At 45.2% G+C, this 13,585-nt stretch overlaps 1 protein-coding gene across 4 annotated transcripts in view; it reads left to right on the top strand.

Annotated features, from left to right (window-relative positions):
• The first annotated feature begins 5,610 nt into the window (after nt 1-5,610).
• The window catches only part of Nr1h4 (nuclear receptor subfamily 1 group H member 4), an 85,207-nt gene continuing 77,232 nt past the window's right edge, over nt 5,611-13,585 (top strand). For 2 of the 4 annotated variants that reach the window (XM_006979829.4, XM_015998458.3), the window contains exon 1: nt 5,611-5,837. The gene's annotated coding sequence lies outside the window, so the exon portion shown is untranslated. The remainder of the gene's footprint in view (nt 5,838-13,585) is intronic. The other 2 variants (XM_076554598.1, XM_015998457.3) reach the window with 1 other exon arrangement.

Raw genomic sequence — 13,585 nt, 5'->3', positions numbered from 1 at the left:
AGAGACAGAGACCTTTCTAAATATACCCCCGTGTGTTCATTTGTCCTGCCTAGTAATAACCTTTCAGTAACTATTGTTTTTTTAAATACAGGTTGGACACAATACAGCACTCAAGCCCTACAATGACCTTCACCTTTCTACTGTGTCTTTTATTGAGTACTTGCCATGAATATTTCACATCCAATTAACCCGCATAGTAACATAGCATAAAGTGGGTCATCCCGCCTTTTAAAAAATGAGTTAAATGTAGTTGGGCCAATTGATTGCACTTAGGGCTGAAACAATGGCCATGAGAAGAAGGAAAATCCGAGGCTGCTAGCGATCCCTTTATGTGTGGTTCTTTGGCTCCCAAGCACAGCCAAGTCTATGAATAGCATGTGTCATACACCCTCAAGCTGGCCTGGCTCTACCCACCAGGTTGAGAGTTCCTGCTTTAGTTCTCGAAAGTACCAAACAAAAGGGAGACTGTTGTTAGAATTAATGGATGAGACTGGCCACGCCATCTATTGGACTCCATACAAACCAAAAATATGAGGCCTCTTATTAGGAAATATTTTGAGTTTCCAAAGGGAGGCTGCGGAGTATCCATCAAATGCAGGTGCTTGAGAAGTACAGTCAGATCCACAAGCATAAACTGAACAGAACTAAATTACATGGAGAATGGAGGAACAGATTCTTAGCCACGTCTTGAAATGTGTAACTCTTGCCAAGCCACGACTTGTGTTATATAGCTTGTGTGTGTGTGTGTGTGTGTGTGTGTGTGTGTGTGTGTGTGTGTAGGGGGACATGCATGCATGTGTGTACATATACATGAGAAGACTAGAAGAGGGCCTCAAATGCCATTCCTCAGATGCCACGCCCGCTTTAAAATATATTTTATATTTATTTTATTATTCTATATATGAGTATTTGCCTGTGGTTCCAGGGTTGGGCTCTGGGACCTCCTACTTCCCACCCGCACATTGTTTCCCACAGCTGGAGATCAAAGACACACCAACAAGCAAGACAGAGATTATCTGTCCATGTTTCGTGTGGTGAGACAGACATGAAATAAGTAAATACATGTCTGTGCTGGGAGGGAAAATAAAGCAAGGGAAGAGGGAGATCGGATGGGGCAAGAACAGGAGGAAACATGCACTCATAGCCTGTAGGTCCAGAGAGGCCCCTCAGCTACGTGAGTGGAAAGCTAGGACATGATGGCAGATAGCCGACCAAAAAGCATTCCAGGCTATGGAACAGATTACACAGGGGCCTTGTTGTTAATTCCCCCCCCCCTAGGGGAAAACAATAAACATAAACAGAACCTACAACCAACTGAGGCTCAATTCTACTGAAGTCCCCTCTGGGGAATCAGGAAGTTCCTTGGGTTTACTTACAGAGCATGGGTGAGAAGGATTACCTATGGGGGTGCGGGTAACTCTCCCCCAAAGACTGAACCAGACAGTCTTTACTCAGCAGGGTGATGGCTTCCCCACAGCGGAAGAGATGGAGCCCCCTTCTCCTAGTGTCCGATGCTCTATATACTCTAGACCCTCCTTGCCTCAGGCTGTGTACAATTAAGGCAATATTGTTAGGGAGCAGATAGATATTCAGGTAAAGGTCATGTGACCCTCCCCTCTCTGAAGGGATGTGAACAGTCAACGAAACAGCTAGGGTGATCAGAGACGATGCTTTATGGGTTCAATGAGTGGGAAGGAAGCCATGGGTCTAGAGCAAGTGACTGAAGACACACGTGGAGATGTCACGGAGTGGGCGTGGGGAATGTAGGTCTTCGTAGGTCACAGTAAGAAGTATGATCTTTGGTCTGGAGGAGATGAAAACCCACGGGAGTTTTGAGCAAAGCAGTGGTATGATGTTTTTAAGTGTTTTTCCCTCATTCTTGAGAGTCTCAAGAATACATACACACGATGAAATATGATCACGTCCACCCCCATTCTCCTTTCAACTTCCCCTGTGTCCTTTTACTATGTCCCTCCCAACTTCAGGTTTTTTTTTTTTTTTTTTTTTGATGACACACTAAGTCCAGTTAGTGTCGTCCATATGGGGTAAGGGGTATGAGGCTGACCACAGGGGTACAGGAAAGCTGCCAGTGGTTTTACTCCCATGGAAGAATGATTCTCTCCTCCAGCAGCTATCAACTGCCAAGAGTGCCTCAGTAATGGGCAGGGCCTAGAGAGCGCTCCCTTGCTGTGGTGGTTTGAAAGAAAATGGTCCCCAAAGGGAGGGGCACTATTAGGAGGTGTGGGCTTGTTGGAAGAATGCTGTGGAATGTCGTTCTATATGCTGTGAATGTGTGTTGCTCTGATTGGTTGATAAATAAAATGCTGATTGGCCAGTAGCCAGGCAGGAAGTATAGGATAGGCAGGATAAGCAGGCAAGGAGAATTCTGGGAAGAGGAAGGCTGAGTCAGGAGTTGCCAGCCAGACACAGAGGAAGCAAGATGACAAGGCAGAACTGAGAAAAGGTACCAAGCCACATGGCTAAACATAGATAAGAATTATGGGTTAATTTAAGTGTAAGACCTAAGTCAGTAATAAGCCTGAGCTAATGGCCAAGCAGTTATAATTAATATAAGCCTCTGTATGTTTACTTGGGTCTGAGCCCCTGCCCTGGGACAGGGCAGGACACAGGAAAACTTCTAACTACAGAGGAAGTGTGTCACTGTGGGGCAGGCTTTGAGGTCTTTTTTGCTCAAGCTTCCCTCAGTGTGACAGTCAGTTGACTTCCTGTTGCCTGCAAGACGTAGCACTCTCAGCTCCAGCACCACGTCCGCCTGCACGATGCCATGCTCCCCTTCATGGTAATAACGAACTGAACCTCTGAAACTTTAAGTGAGCCATCCCAATTAAATATTTTCTTTATAAGAGTTCCCACAGTCATGGTGTCTCTTCAGAGCAACAGAAACCCTAACTAAGACATTTGCCTAGGCTAGAATTTTGACCGACTTGATGGTGTTCAGGCAATCACAGTCCCATAAGCTTGTCATATTTAGAAAACAGTATTTCACAGCATCCCTCACCATCTTCCAGCTCTTACATTCTTTCCACCTCTTCTTTATTGACACTCTCTGAGCCTTGAGGGGCGAGGGTTGGAGCTTGATAAAGATATCTCATTTAGGGACGGTGCTTCTGTTTAAGCGGTGTTACTCTAGCCACAGTGCTGGAATGAACAGCAGAGAATGTGGAAATAGAGCAGCTGGGAGCCTGTGCTGTGAATCCGGAAGAAATCAGCGAGGCTCAGACCGGAGGGACGACAGCAGAGCGGGTGAAGAGGTGTTAGGTTTGGTGTACATATTTTGAAGGTAAGTTTTAAAAGGTTTTTCTCGTAGATTAATTTAATGGTGTGAAGTTGAAACACATACTTGTTGAATTTTTTGAGAAAGCACTTACGTAATGACCAGTGCTACTTTGTACAGAACCAGTGATCCAAAAGAGGGGGAAGCCCTCTGGACTTAGGGAACTTGGGCAAACTTCCAGAGAAAATTCTAGCAGTCTACTCTTTGCTGAGAACCTTCTTACAAGAGACAACCCCCGTGACACCAGCACTCTGCACACATTGATCCCTTTACTCTTTCAAATCCCTCCATGGAACACATAGGAATCACATCTCCATCTTACAGATGAGAAACTGAGACCCAGAGCTGTTAAGCAAAAGCCTAAGACTTAATGTCACCCAGGTCATAAGCGGCAGCGCTAGGAATTAAACCCAAGTGGTTGGCACGAGTCTTCAACCATCACCTCCACTAATGCCAGAGAACAAAACCATAAAGTTTTTTTTTTTTCCCCACCAAGAAGAGCTGGGCTTGGAGTTGCTGGGGCAGGTCTGAGCTGAGGAGCACAGGAAGTGTTGGCATGATGCTTCTTTAAACAAAGGAGACTTGACAGAGTCGGAGCGGTGTGCTGTAGGACACCGGGAGGTACCAAAGTGTGTGTGTGTGTGTGTGGGGGGGGGTGGATGCATAAGACCTAACTGTGCAAAAGAGCGGCATGATGTAACATGTCTAATAGATTTGAGTGTAGATCTCCCATTAAACAGACTTCACACCAGGACACAGAGACACACACATACAAGCACACACACAGAGATAAACACACAATTATACACATACACACAAGTAGGCTTACACGTGCATATGCACACACACACACAGAGACACACAAGTACACACACACAGACACACACACAGACACAGGCACACATACAGGCACACACACAAGTACACACACACAGAGAGACACACAAGCAAGCACACATACACACACAGAGAGAGACAAACACACACACAGATATACAGACACACACACACACACACACACACACACACACACACACACACACACGGGCAGCCATGCCACTTTGAAAACTTGCTAGTTTCTCAGCTCCTTCATTGACTGCATTACAAGCGGTGATGCAATGCTTCCCGGAGAGACTTCACGGTAAAACAAGGATCTACAGCAATATGCCTGCTGCCGTGCCCGCCTTCTTGAAATTCTGCCTTTATAGAAGAATTGAGTGGAAACTGTAAAGTAGAAATAAGGCTGAAAGCATCCCGGGCAGGGGAGTTGGGTGGACAGAGCGGGGCAGATGGAGAATGAGGCTACATGATGTATGGCTATGGAAAGAGGGTGATGTAAAGATTATCTGGGAAAAGCGTGGTTGAACTTGTAGAGACAGGAGCTTGGCGCAGATGAGCAGAAGTTGGGATCTCTGAGACACAGGATGTGAGAAAGTCCTAGGAAACCAGATTAGGAAGAGGTGGCCGGAGATCAAGGGGTTCCCAAAAGACTGACATTTTATGTGTACTTTTCCGGTGATGAGAACCAAAATGGGAGTTCTGATTAGGTCACTTAGTATGTTGCTGGACACATATGGATAATGCTTTTAGCAAGTAACAAAGAGAAAAGAATTAAATGGTGCAAAGTGATTGAGAAGTGGCTATATGCTGGGCACACGGCAAACCTTTTAACTACTCGTACAATTGATTGTCAACATATCCCCTCAGGGAGCTTCTCTAGGTGCATCAGCTCACAGGTTGAAACCAAATCTGAGAAAAGCCAAACAAATGCCTCCCTCGATGTCGAGGGCTCCTGAGTGTGCATCCGAACGAAGCCCAGGCTCAATGCAATTGGAAAACCGGAAAAGAGAAGAGAAAAGGAAGCCACGGGCTACCGCTGTTCTTCAGAAAGGAAGCTGGGGTAGGCCCAACCTAGCAGAGGAGCAGGGAGCCTTGGAAAGAGGAGGAGGCATCCCAAAGGCAGAATCAGAAGGCATCGCTTACAACTTGATGCGGGAAGCCTGGGAGGAAGAAGAAGACTCAGGCAGGCTCATCTTTTCTAGCTTTCATTTCTGGGAAGTAACAGAACTATGAAAAGAAATTGCCAAGCGAGGGAGGGGACAGAGCAGAAATCTGGGCTCCTGGGACCCTTAGAAAACCGCCAGCTGATTGTCGGGAAAGGTGTGGTGTGGGGCTCCGATCTCTGGATTGAGCCGAGCTGTGGGGCTCCGATCTCTGGATGGTGCCGGGAATTTCGAAACTCTCTGAGGTTCCTCTCTGTGTTTATATCATTTAGTGGGGAAGGATTGTTAATGACTAATCTGTGTCCACGGGGCGCGGAGCCAAGGGAAAGATGCTACAGCTTATGCCGGAAGGCCGCCTGTGGTCACTCAGGCTTTTCCTCGAGTCTCTCCTCTTCCTGCCCACCCCACCGTCCCCTTATCTCACCCCAGAGCAGAAGTGAATTCTGAGCACCAGCAGTGAAATTTCTGGGCTTTGGAAAGGAGGACCGGGCTCCGAACCCTCCCAGGGCCTTGGACATCGCTGTTCTAAGACAATCCAAGTAAGTACCTCGTCGGTCTGGAAGAGGGAGTGTGTAACTCAAGGTGGCGGAGAAAGAACATGGCTTGCAGGCATCTCCTTGATACCTGTGCTTTTGGTCAACAAACGAACTCCAGTGTTAGCAGGGGTTGATGTAAGAATGCTGGAGCACTGGAAGAGAAAGCTATTGTAAAGATGAAGACCGAGGTTGCTTTCTTATTGAACAATAATTGATAAATGACAAGCTTTCCACATTCTGGTCTCCCGGAGGGCAGCACTGTAGATGGTAAGTGTCCCAAAATGGTTCAAGTCCGATTCTACAGAAAACCTGACCTGGGTGGTATGCTGCTACCTTTTGGCCATTTGCCAAATCTCCCTGTCCGTTTGGGAGTATTGTCTGGTGACCCCGGATTGAAGAAGGAACACAAAAAATCTACACTTCAGTGCCGTGAATATTTTCCTTAGAGGGCTGGCTTCAGAGAGCTTTCTCTTTCAACTTCAGTTACACACTCCTCTATGGCTTTCCATTTCTAAGACTAATATCAGAAATATTAAAAAGATCGGGGGAAAAAAGTGATGAAGGACTTCATTATTAAAGCGCCCCTGGACCAACGCTGTAGATAAGGCCTGCTTGTCTGCTCACCGACAGAGTGGCACAGGCTGAGGATCTCAGATAATTCCCCCTAATTGGACTTTGATTTAGAGAGGAGGGGGCGGGGGCTACCAGACGACTCGCCTGGGGTTCTTAGTCGGAGCAGCGCACCCCTGTGCACCGAGGAGCTCCGATGGCACACCCCTGTGCACTGAGGAGCTCCGATGTCGTCTTGGGTGTCCTCTTAGACCAGTCCAGCAGAGTTGCAGAGTCAGGCCTGGGGACCCTTCAGTTCTTGTTACTAAAGACGACAATGAGAAAGAAACCATAGAGGATGGTGAATAGGTTTATGGCATAGATTATGGTGATGGTTTTACATCTTTTTATGTCAACCACACCTTAATAAAGTGGCCTGTGTGTGTGTGTGTGTGTGTGTGTTTCTTTCCCTTAAAAATGGGTGTGAGAGAGCCGGGCGGTGGTGGCGCACGCCTTTAATCCCAGCACTTGGGAGGCAGAGGCAGGCGGATCTCTGTGAGTTCGAGGCCAGCCTGGGCTACCAAGTGAGTTCCAGGAAAGGCGCAAAGCTACATAGAGAAACCCTGTCTCGAAAAACAAAAAAACAAACAAACAAAAAAAAAAATGGGTGTGAGAGGTAGGAAGAGACAGTTAGGTGGCTGTCATTGTGTGCCTGGCTTTGCTTTTCTACAACGATAAGACACTTTCATCTCTGGGTCACTCCCTCCCCCCACCAGAGGGTGGACCTGTGCCATCTGCACCCTGGACCCTTCTGTTTGGCTGACGGTGTTGCAACCAACATGACTGATGGAACTCCCAACTCACAGCTGAGGTTCCAGGCAGGACAGAGCTCTGCTGTCCAGGGACCCTTGACAGTCTCTCTAGCGATCTCTAGGAGCATCCCGCAGCTCACACCTCTGCAGCAGAGGGAGAAGGAACATGGTACCATCCTTGGCTTGACTCCAAGATCAGGGCAAAGTGTACAGAACACACAAGGGTTATGAGGTCTGAGGGCCCCGTCAGGAAAATGGAAGGAATGGAGGTGTGTGTGTGTGTGTGTGTGTGAGAGAGAGAGAGAGAGAGAGAGAGAGAGAGAGAGAGAGAGAGAGAGAGAGAGAGAGAGAGAGAGAGAGAGAGAGAGAGAGAGAGAGAGAGAGAGAGAGAGAGAGAGAGAGAGAGAGAGAGAGAGAGAGAGAGAGAGAGAGAGGGAGGTGAAGCCAACTTTAATTCCATGTCTACTAAATGTCGCAGGCTTCCCCTAAACTGCCTGTTTCCTTCTCACAAGAGCTCTGTGTGGTGGTGTGGAAGTCTTGTGAGTGCCCATTTTATAGATAAGGAAAACAAGACCCCAGAAGGATGAGTAACCTCTCCGTGGACAGACAGCTAAGAAGGAGTGGCATCGGAGTTGGATGTGGCTCTGTCCCTCGCTCCCCTGATCTTGCTGGGAAAAAGCCGACATTGACAGCTGGTGGCCATTTCAGTTAGACTGGGCTGGTTGTTAAAACCCACAAATATTTTGGTGATTCCTAAAACCTCACGCACAGGGCATTTTCTAACGACTGCACTATCAGCACAGGAAATGGAAAGCACAGCACTCTTTGCTCTAACCCACAGGCCACGAGAGCTGATGGGATACCTCAGTTATCAGCATCTTAATTAAAGCCCGGAATGATCACAGCGTGGTGCTGTGATTTAAGGACATTCTGGAAGGGATCCCAGCTCTGTGGTTCACAGAGGCCGCGGAGGGTGACGGATGCTGCAGCAATGCTTATCTTGATATGACAGAGTTTTAAAGGTTCTCACAGCAAAAGGCGAGGAAACGAGGTTCTTTCCTTGATGGGTCAAGCTTTCCCCACCTTGCTTCCAATCTCATTTTCCCTCTAGTTCTGGTGACATGGATCATGAAGTAAAAAAACACGTTTCCCCCTAGTATTGAGGGGGAGGGTGGCAGGGCCAGGATTTGAATCCAGGGCCTTGTGCACTATAAGTACCTGCACTATCACTAAGGTATGCCTCCAGCATTCTCCTGCCTATTTCTTTTTTTGTTTTGTTTTGTTTTTCGAGACAGGGTTTCTCGGTGCAGCTTTGCGCCTTTCCTGATACTCCCTCTGTACAGGCTATTTCTTATTGCCCATGTATTTTCTGCAAGCAGAGATGGAGCTAAAAGGCCACATGTTGTGAGTTTCCTGAGTTCTAAGCTGCATAAGGACACAACCACCGTCACACAAAATTACCTTTCTCTCTCCCTCCATCCCTCTCGCTCTCCCCTCTCTCTCCAAGCCCAACCCTTTGGCTCTCCACCTTGAGTTATTTCTTCCCTTAGTCGTCCCTTTCCGATTTTTTCCATAAAGAAATATGTGTTTTTAAAAAATACTCTTTCCACTTTGTACATTTGTATCATAACAGCATTAATACAGTACAGTTTGCAGGAAAAAGATAACACGGTTTATTAGGCTGAAGGACTATAACAGGGTCCTGACCATTCAAAGTAATATGTGTACATAGAAAATGAATGTTACTAATTTTTGTTTTTTAAGGTGAAGTCCCAATACAACATTGAAATCCCCGTTCCCATTTAAAATGGGTTGAGATAAACTTCTCCTAGTCTCAGTAAACCTGGGGTAACTTGAGTCTCTTATATTAAAAATTTAAAAAATTTATTATTGTTTGTTGTGTCCATGTAGTGGGGTGAGGCATATGGGCCACCGTACCTGTGTGGGGGTCAGAGGGCGATTTTTTAAAGCTGGTTCTCTCTTGCCGTCTTTATACGGTTTTCAGGGACTGAATTCAGGTGGCCAGGCCTACACAGCAACGCCTTTCTCCTCTGAGCCATCCCACCCACCTGAATCTCTCTCGTTTCAGTTAATGTCACCAGTTCAAAGGAAGGAGAAAGAGCAGAGCTCTGCATTTTGAACTCACGTAGATCTATTTGACATGGTTATCTGGACGGTGGGGTCAGTAATTCACTTGTCCACGGAGAGAAGAGTCCTGATGAGGAATGTCACTGACCAGAGGATGGCCCGCCCTTTGGGGCTGATATTGTCCCTGACGGACTAGAAATCAAGCAACTGTCAGTTGCCCAAGAATTGTGGGAGTTCTCAGCATAGACACCAGTCCACATTGCAGGCCTGGAGAAGCAAAAACTGACTGTTGTCCAGGGTTGGGTATAGCAACATCTTTCTAAAGTACTTGTTTGGAAGCCTCTCGTGGCTCTGAATCTGAGGCCATGATTGGGTGCTAGGATCCAGGTATCCTTTGACACTGTATTTAAAATACATACACTTTACAGAGAATATTTAATCTGTAGGATGTATAACACTAAGAGTGAACCTTAAGGCAAACTATGAATTTTGCCAGGTCACGGCATGTCAACATAGGTTCATCAGTTCATGAAGTATGTACCACTCTGGTGGAAGATGCAGGTGGTAGGGGGTTAGCTGTGCCTATTTGGAGGTAGAGAGCAGCTGGGAACTTTATGTTCAATTTTCCTTGAACCTAAAACTTCTCCTATCAAAAATTTATTATTTTTCAATGTGCATTTTATGCTTTTCCATAGAGATTTTAAATTTTCATTCCAGCATAAAAATGCTGCACAACTTAAAAAAATAATTTTACTTTTATTATGTTTAAAATTCTAATTTATTTTGTGTGTGATACTCTAGGTTGAACACATGGTCTTTTTTTTAATTTGTTGAAAACAGATTATTTTGCCAGGTGTTGGTGGGGCACGCCTTTAATCCTAGCACTTGGGAAACAGAGGCAGGTGGATCTCTGTGAGTTTGAGGCCAGCCTGGTCTCAAAAAGGAAAAGAAAATAGATTATTTTCTCATACCATATATTCTGATTATAATTTCCCCTCTCTCTACTCCTCCCAGTCCCTCCTCATCTCCCCCTCCCTCCAGATCCACTCCCTTTCATCTTTTGTCAGAAAAGATCAGGCTTCTAAGAGATAACAACCAAACATGACAAACTAAAATATAATAAGATGAAGCGAAAACTGTCATTTCGAATTTGGACACAGCAACCCAACAGGAGGAGGAGAGTCCCAAGAGCAGGTACAAGAATCAGAGACCCACTCGTTCTCACAGTCAGGAGTCTCATACAATTCCAAGATGAAAACTATACTATATACACAGAGGACCTGGTGCAGACCCAGGAAGGCCCTGTGCTGGCTGCTTCAGTCTCCGTGAGCTCAGATGCCCTTGCTTAGTTGAATCAAAAGGCCGTGTTCTCCTGGTGTCTCCATCCCCTCCGGCTCTCAGAGTCTTTCAACCTTCTTGTTCATAGGATTCCCTGAGCTCTGAGGGGAGGGATTTTATGGAGATGTCCAATTTAGAGTATCTCTCTATAGAAGGTCTGGCTGGGGGTGTCTACATCTGCTGCTGGAGGAAGCCTCTCTATGATGACTGGATAAGGCTGGTCTATGAGTATAAGAGTCATTTTATTGACACATGTTTTTAGATCAGTAGGGTTTGGTTTTATCCTAAGTTTCTAGGCTATCTAGTATCAGGGTCTTGGTTACTCAAGCAGTGTCAGGCATGGGCTCCCTCTTGTGAACTGGACCTTAAGGCAAATTGGATATTAGTTGGCTACTAGTTCGAACACAAGGTCTTATACTTGCTATACTATCATTGAACTGCCCTCCTACCCTCTAAAAATTCTTTCAAAGTATATCAATATATCTGCTTATAGTATTGAAATATACAGTTGGCAAATTGGAAGACATGGTGCTGTATCTCAGAGAACTATATACTTGGTGATATACTCTGGTGGATTCAGGTTTTAGAGAACATTATAACAGTGTAACTAAGTCTAGTATCTCTCATGACCTACCTCAACCCTACCTCAAACTTCTTAACCATTCCTTAATGCAATACCTAAGAGACCAGGCCACAGGGAGTTTGTCCATTCTGCCCTCCATAAGCACTTAAGTAACTTTCACTTTTCACTATTAGAAACTGTAGTTTCTGTACTGCAATGGGAATCTTTGCATCGTGGGTTAAGGTTTTAGGGAGAGTGCCTATGAATTAGAGTTGCATCTTGTTCAAATGCACACTGCTAAAGAGCTCTCCCAAGAGACTAGACACCATACCCTCACCAGTGGTGTGCGAGAATGCCTATTCACACATGCTTTCCTCATCTTTGAATATTTATCAAACTTAAATCTTTAGACAACGTGATAAGTGTAACAGTAGCTAGTTATACTAATTTTGAATATTTTTTGGTTAATTAGTTTAGTTGTGTGTATGTGTGTGTGTGCATGTGTGTGTAGTGTGTATGTGTGTATGTGTGTAGTGTGTATGTGTGTGTATGTGTGTGTAGTGTGTGTGTGCGTGTACGTGCATGTGTGTGTATGTGTGTGTATGTATGTGCGTGTGTGTGTGTGTGTGTATGTGTGTGTGCGTGTGCATGTGTGTGTGTGTGCATGTATGTGTGCATGCATGTGTGCGTGTATATGTGTGTGTGTGTGTGTGTGTAGTGTGTGTGTGCGTATGCGCGCATGTGTGTGTATGTGTGTATATTTGTGTATGTGTGTATGTGTGTGTATGTGTGTGTGTGTGCGTGTGTGTGTGAGTGTGTGTGTGTGTGCTTGTGTGTATGTGTGTGTATGTATATGTGTGCGTGGGTATGTGTGTGTATGTGTATGTATGTGTATGTGTGTGTGTGTGTGTGTGTGTGTGTGTGTGTGTGTGTGTGTGTGTTTCTTGGTCACTTGTGTTTCCAGTTTGGTAGATCCTCTTTGTATTCTTTGCCAACTTCTGCCTTGGATTGTTTATCTTTTCTGATTTTATTTATAAGAATTACTTATATATTGTTTGCTCTAATGGTTTGGCTGTTATTTGTGTTAAAAATATCTTGTAGTTTCAGATATTTAGCTTTGTTTATAGTTTGTTTCTGGATTGCATGTTAATGTTGCCAAAGTTACTATTTTCCTACTTGTATCTTAGTAAATTAGTCCTTAATCCCCAATATTATAAAGATAGTAATGTAGCTTCCCATTATTCTGTCAACTAGTTTTGATAAATTTTGAAGTCAAATCCATCTGAAGCTGATTTTCAAGGATAATGATGGACATAAATCTTTGTTTTCATCTCTAAAGTAGTAACTTATTTTCCTGACACAATTTCTCAACTGGCCATTCTTCCACTGATCTGAGCTATTTAAAGTCTCTCAGAACATACTGTTCCTATACCCACTTCCAACGCGCCATTCTCCCTCTCTAATGGCTACACTTTTTTATTTTTCTCTTTTTTCCTGCTCTTTTCTTTCTTTCTTTCTTTCTTTCATTTACTTATGTGCACCACACATATGCCTGGCACCCATGGAGGTCAGAAGAAGGCATCAGATTCCCTAGGAACTGGAATTATAGATGACTGTGAACCACCATATGGGTGCTGGGAGTCAAGCCTGGGTCCTCTGCAAGAGCAACAAGTACTCTTAAATCTTGAGCCATCTCTCCAATCCCCTTTCAACACTAGACAGCAGATTCTAGCCTCTGAAAGACTCCCTCATTCTCTGAGTCACATTCATGTTGAAAAACTACCAAAGACTTCCCCTTGGGGTAAGTTTCACACTCCCTCAGCCATGGGGGTGCTGCCTGCTTGGGTCTCATCTCTTAGGGTCCTTGCCTGAATGTCTCATCTCCACATACCTGGACTTGCATTCTTCTAACACTCCAAGCACAGGCTTGTAGCCCTTGCCTGGCCTTAGTTCTCCTTTGTGTAGCTTGCTCTCTGTCCTTCACAAATATCTGTGTTTGGTTTAAAGACCTGTTGTTGGAATTCTGCCATTTTGTCTAATGGCCAATGAAATGGAGTGGTTTGGTCCAATGGGCGTGGTCTTCTCCAAAGATATGCAACCCTTTAAGAACCCACTTTTGCCGGGCGGTGGTGGCGCACGCCTTTAATCCCAGCACTCGGGAGGCAGAGCCAGGTGGATCTCTGTGAGTTCGAGGCCAGCCTGGACTACCAAGTGAGTCCCAGGAAAGGCGCAAAACTACACAGAGAAACCCTGTCTCGAAAAAAAAAAAAAAAAAAAAAAAAAGAAAAAAGAAAAAAAAAGAACCCACTTTTACGAGAACTCTTCTCTGGTCACCTTCTCTGGTATCCACCTAGATCCCTCTATATTTATCTCCTTTATTTTATCACGATCACCGTTGCTTA

Source organism: Peromyscus maniculatus, chromosome 18 (genome assembly GCF_049852395.1).
Source record: "Peromyscus maniculatus bairdii isolate BWxNUB_F1_BW_parent chromosome 18, HU_Pman_BW_mat_3.1, whole genome shotgun sequence".
Classification (NCBI taxonomy): domain Eukaryota; kingdom Metazoa; phylum Chordata; class Mammalia; order Rodentia; family Cricetidae; genus Peromyscus; species Peromyscus maniculatus.
This window is presented reverse-complemented; position numbering and strand designations above follow the sequence as displayed.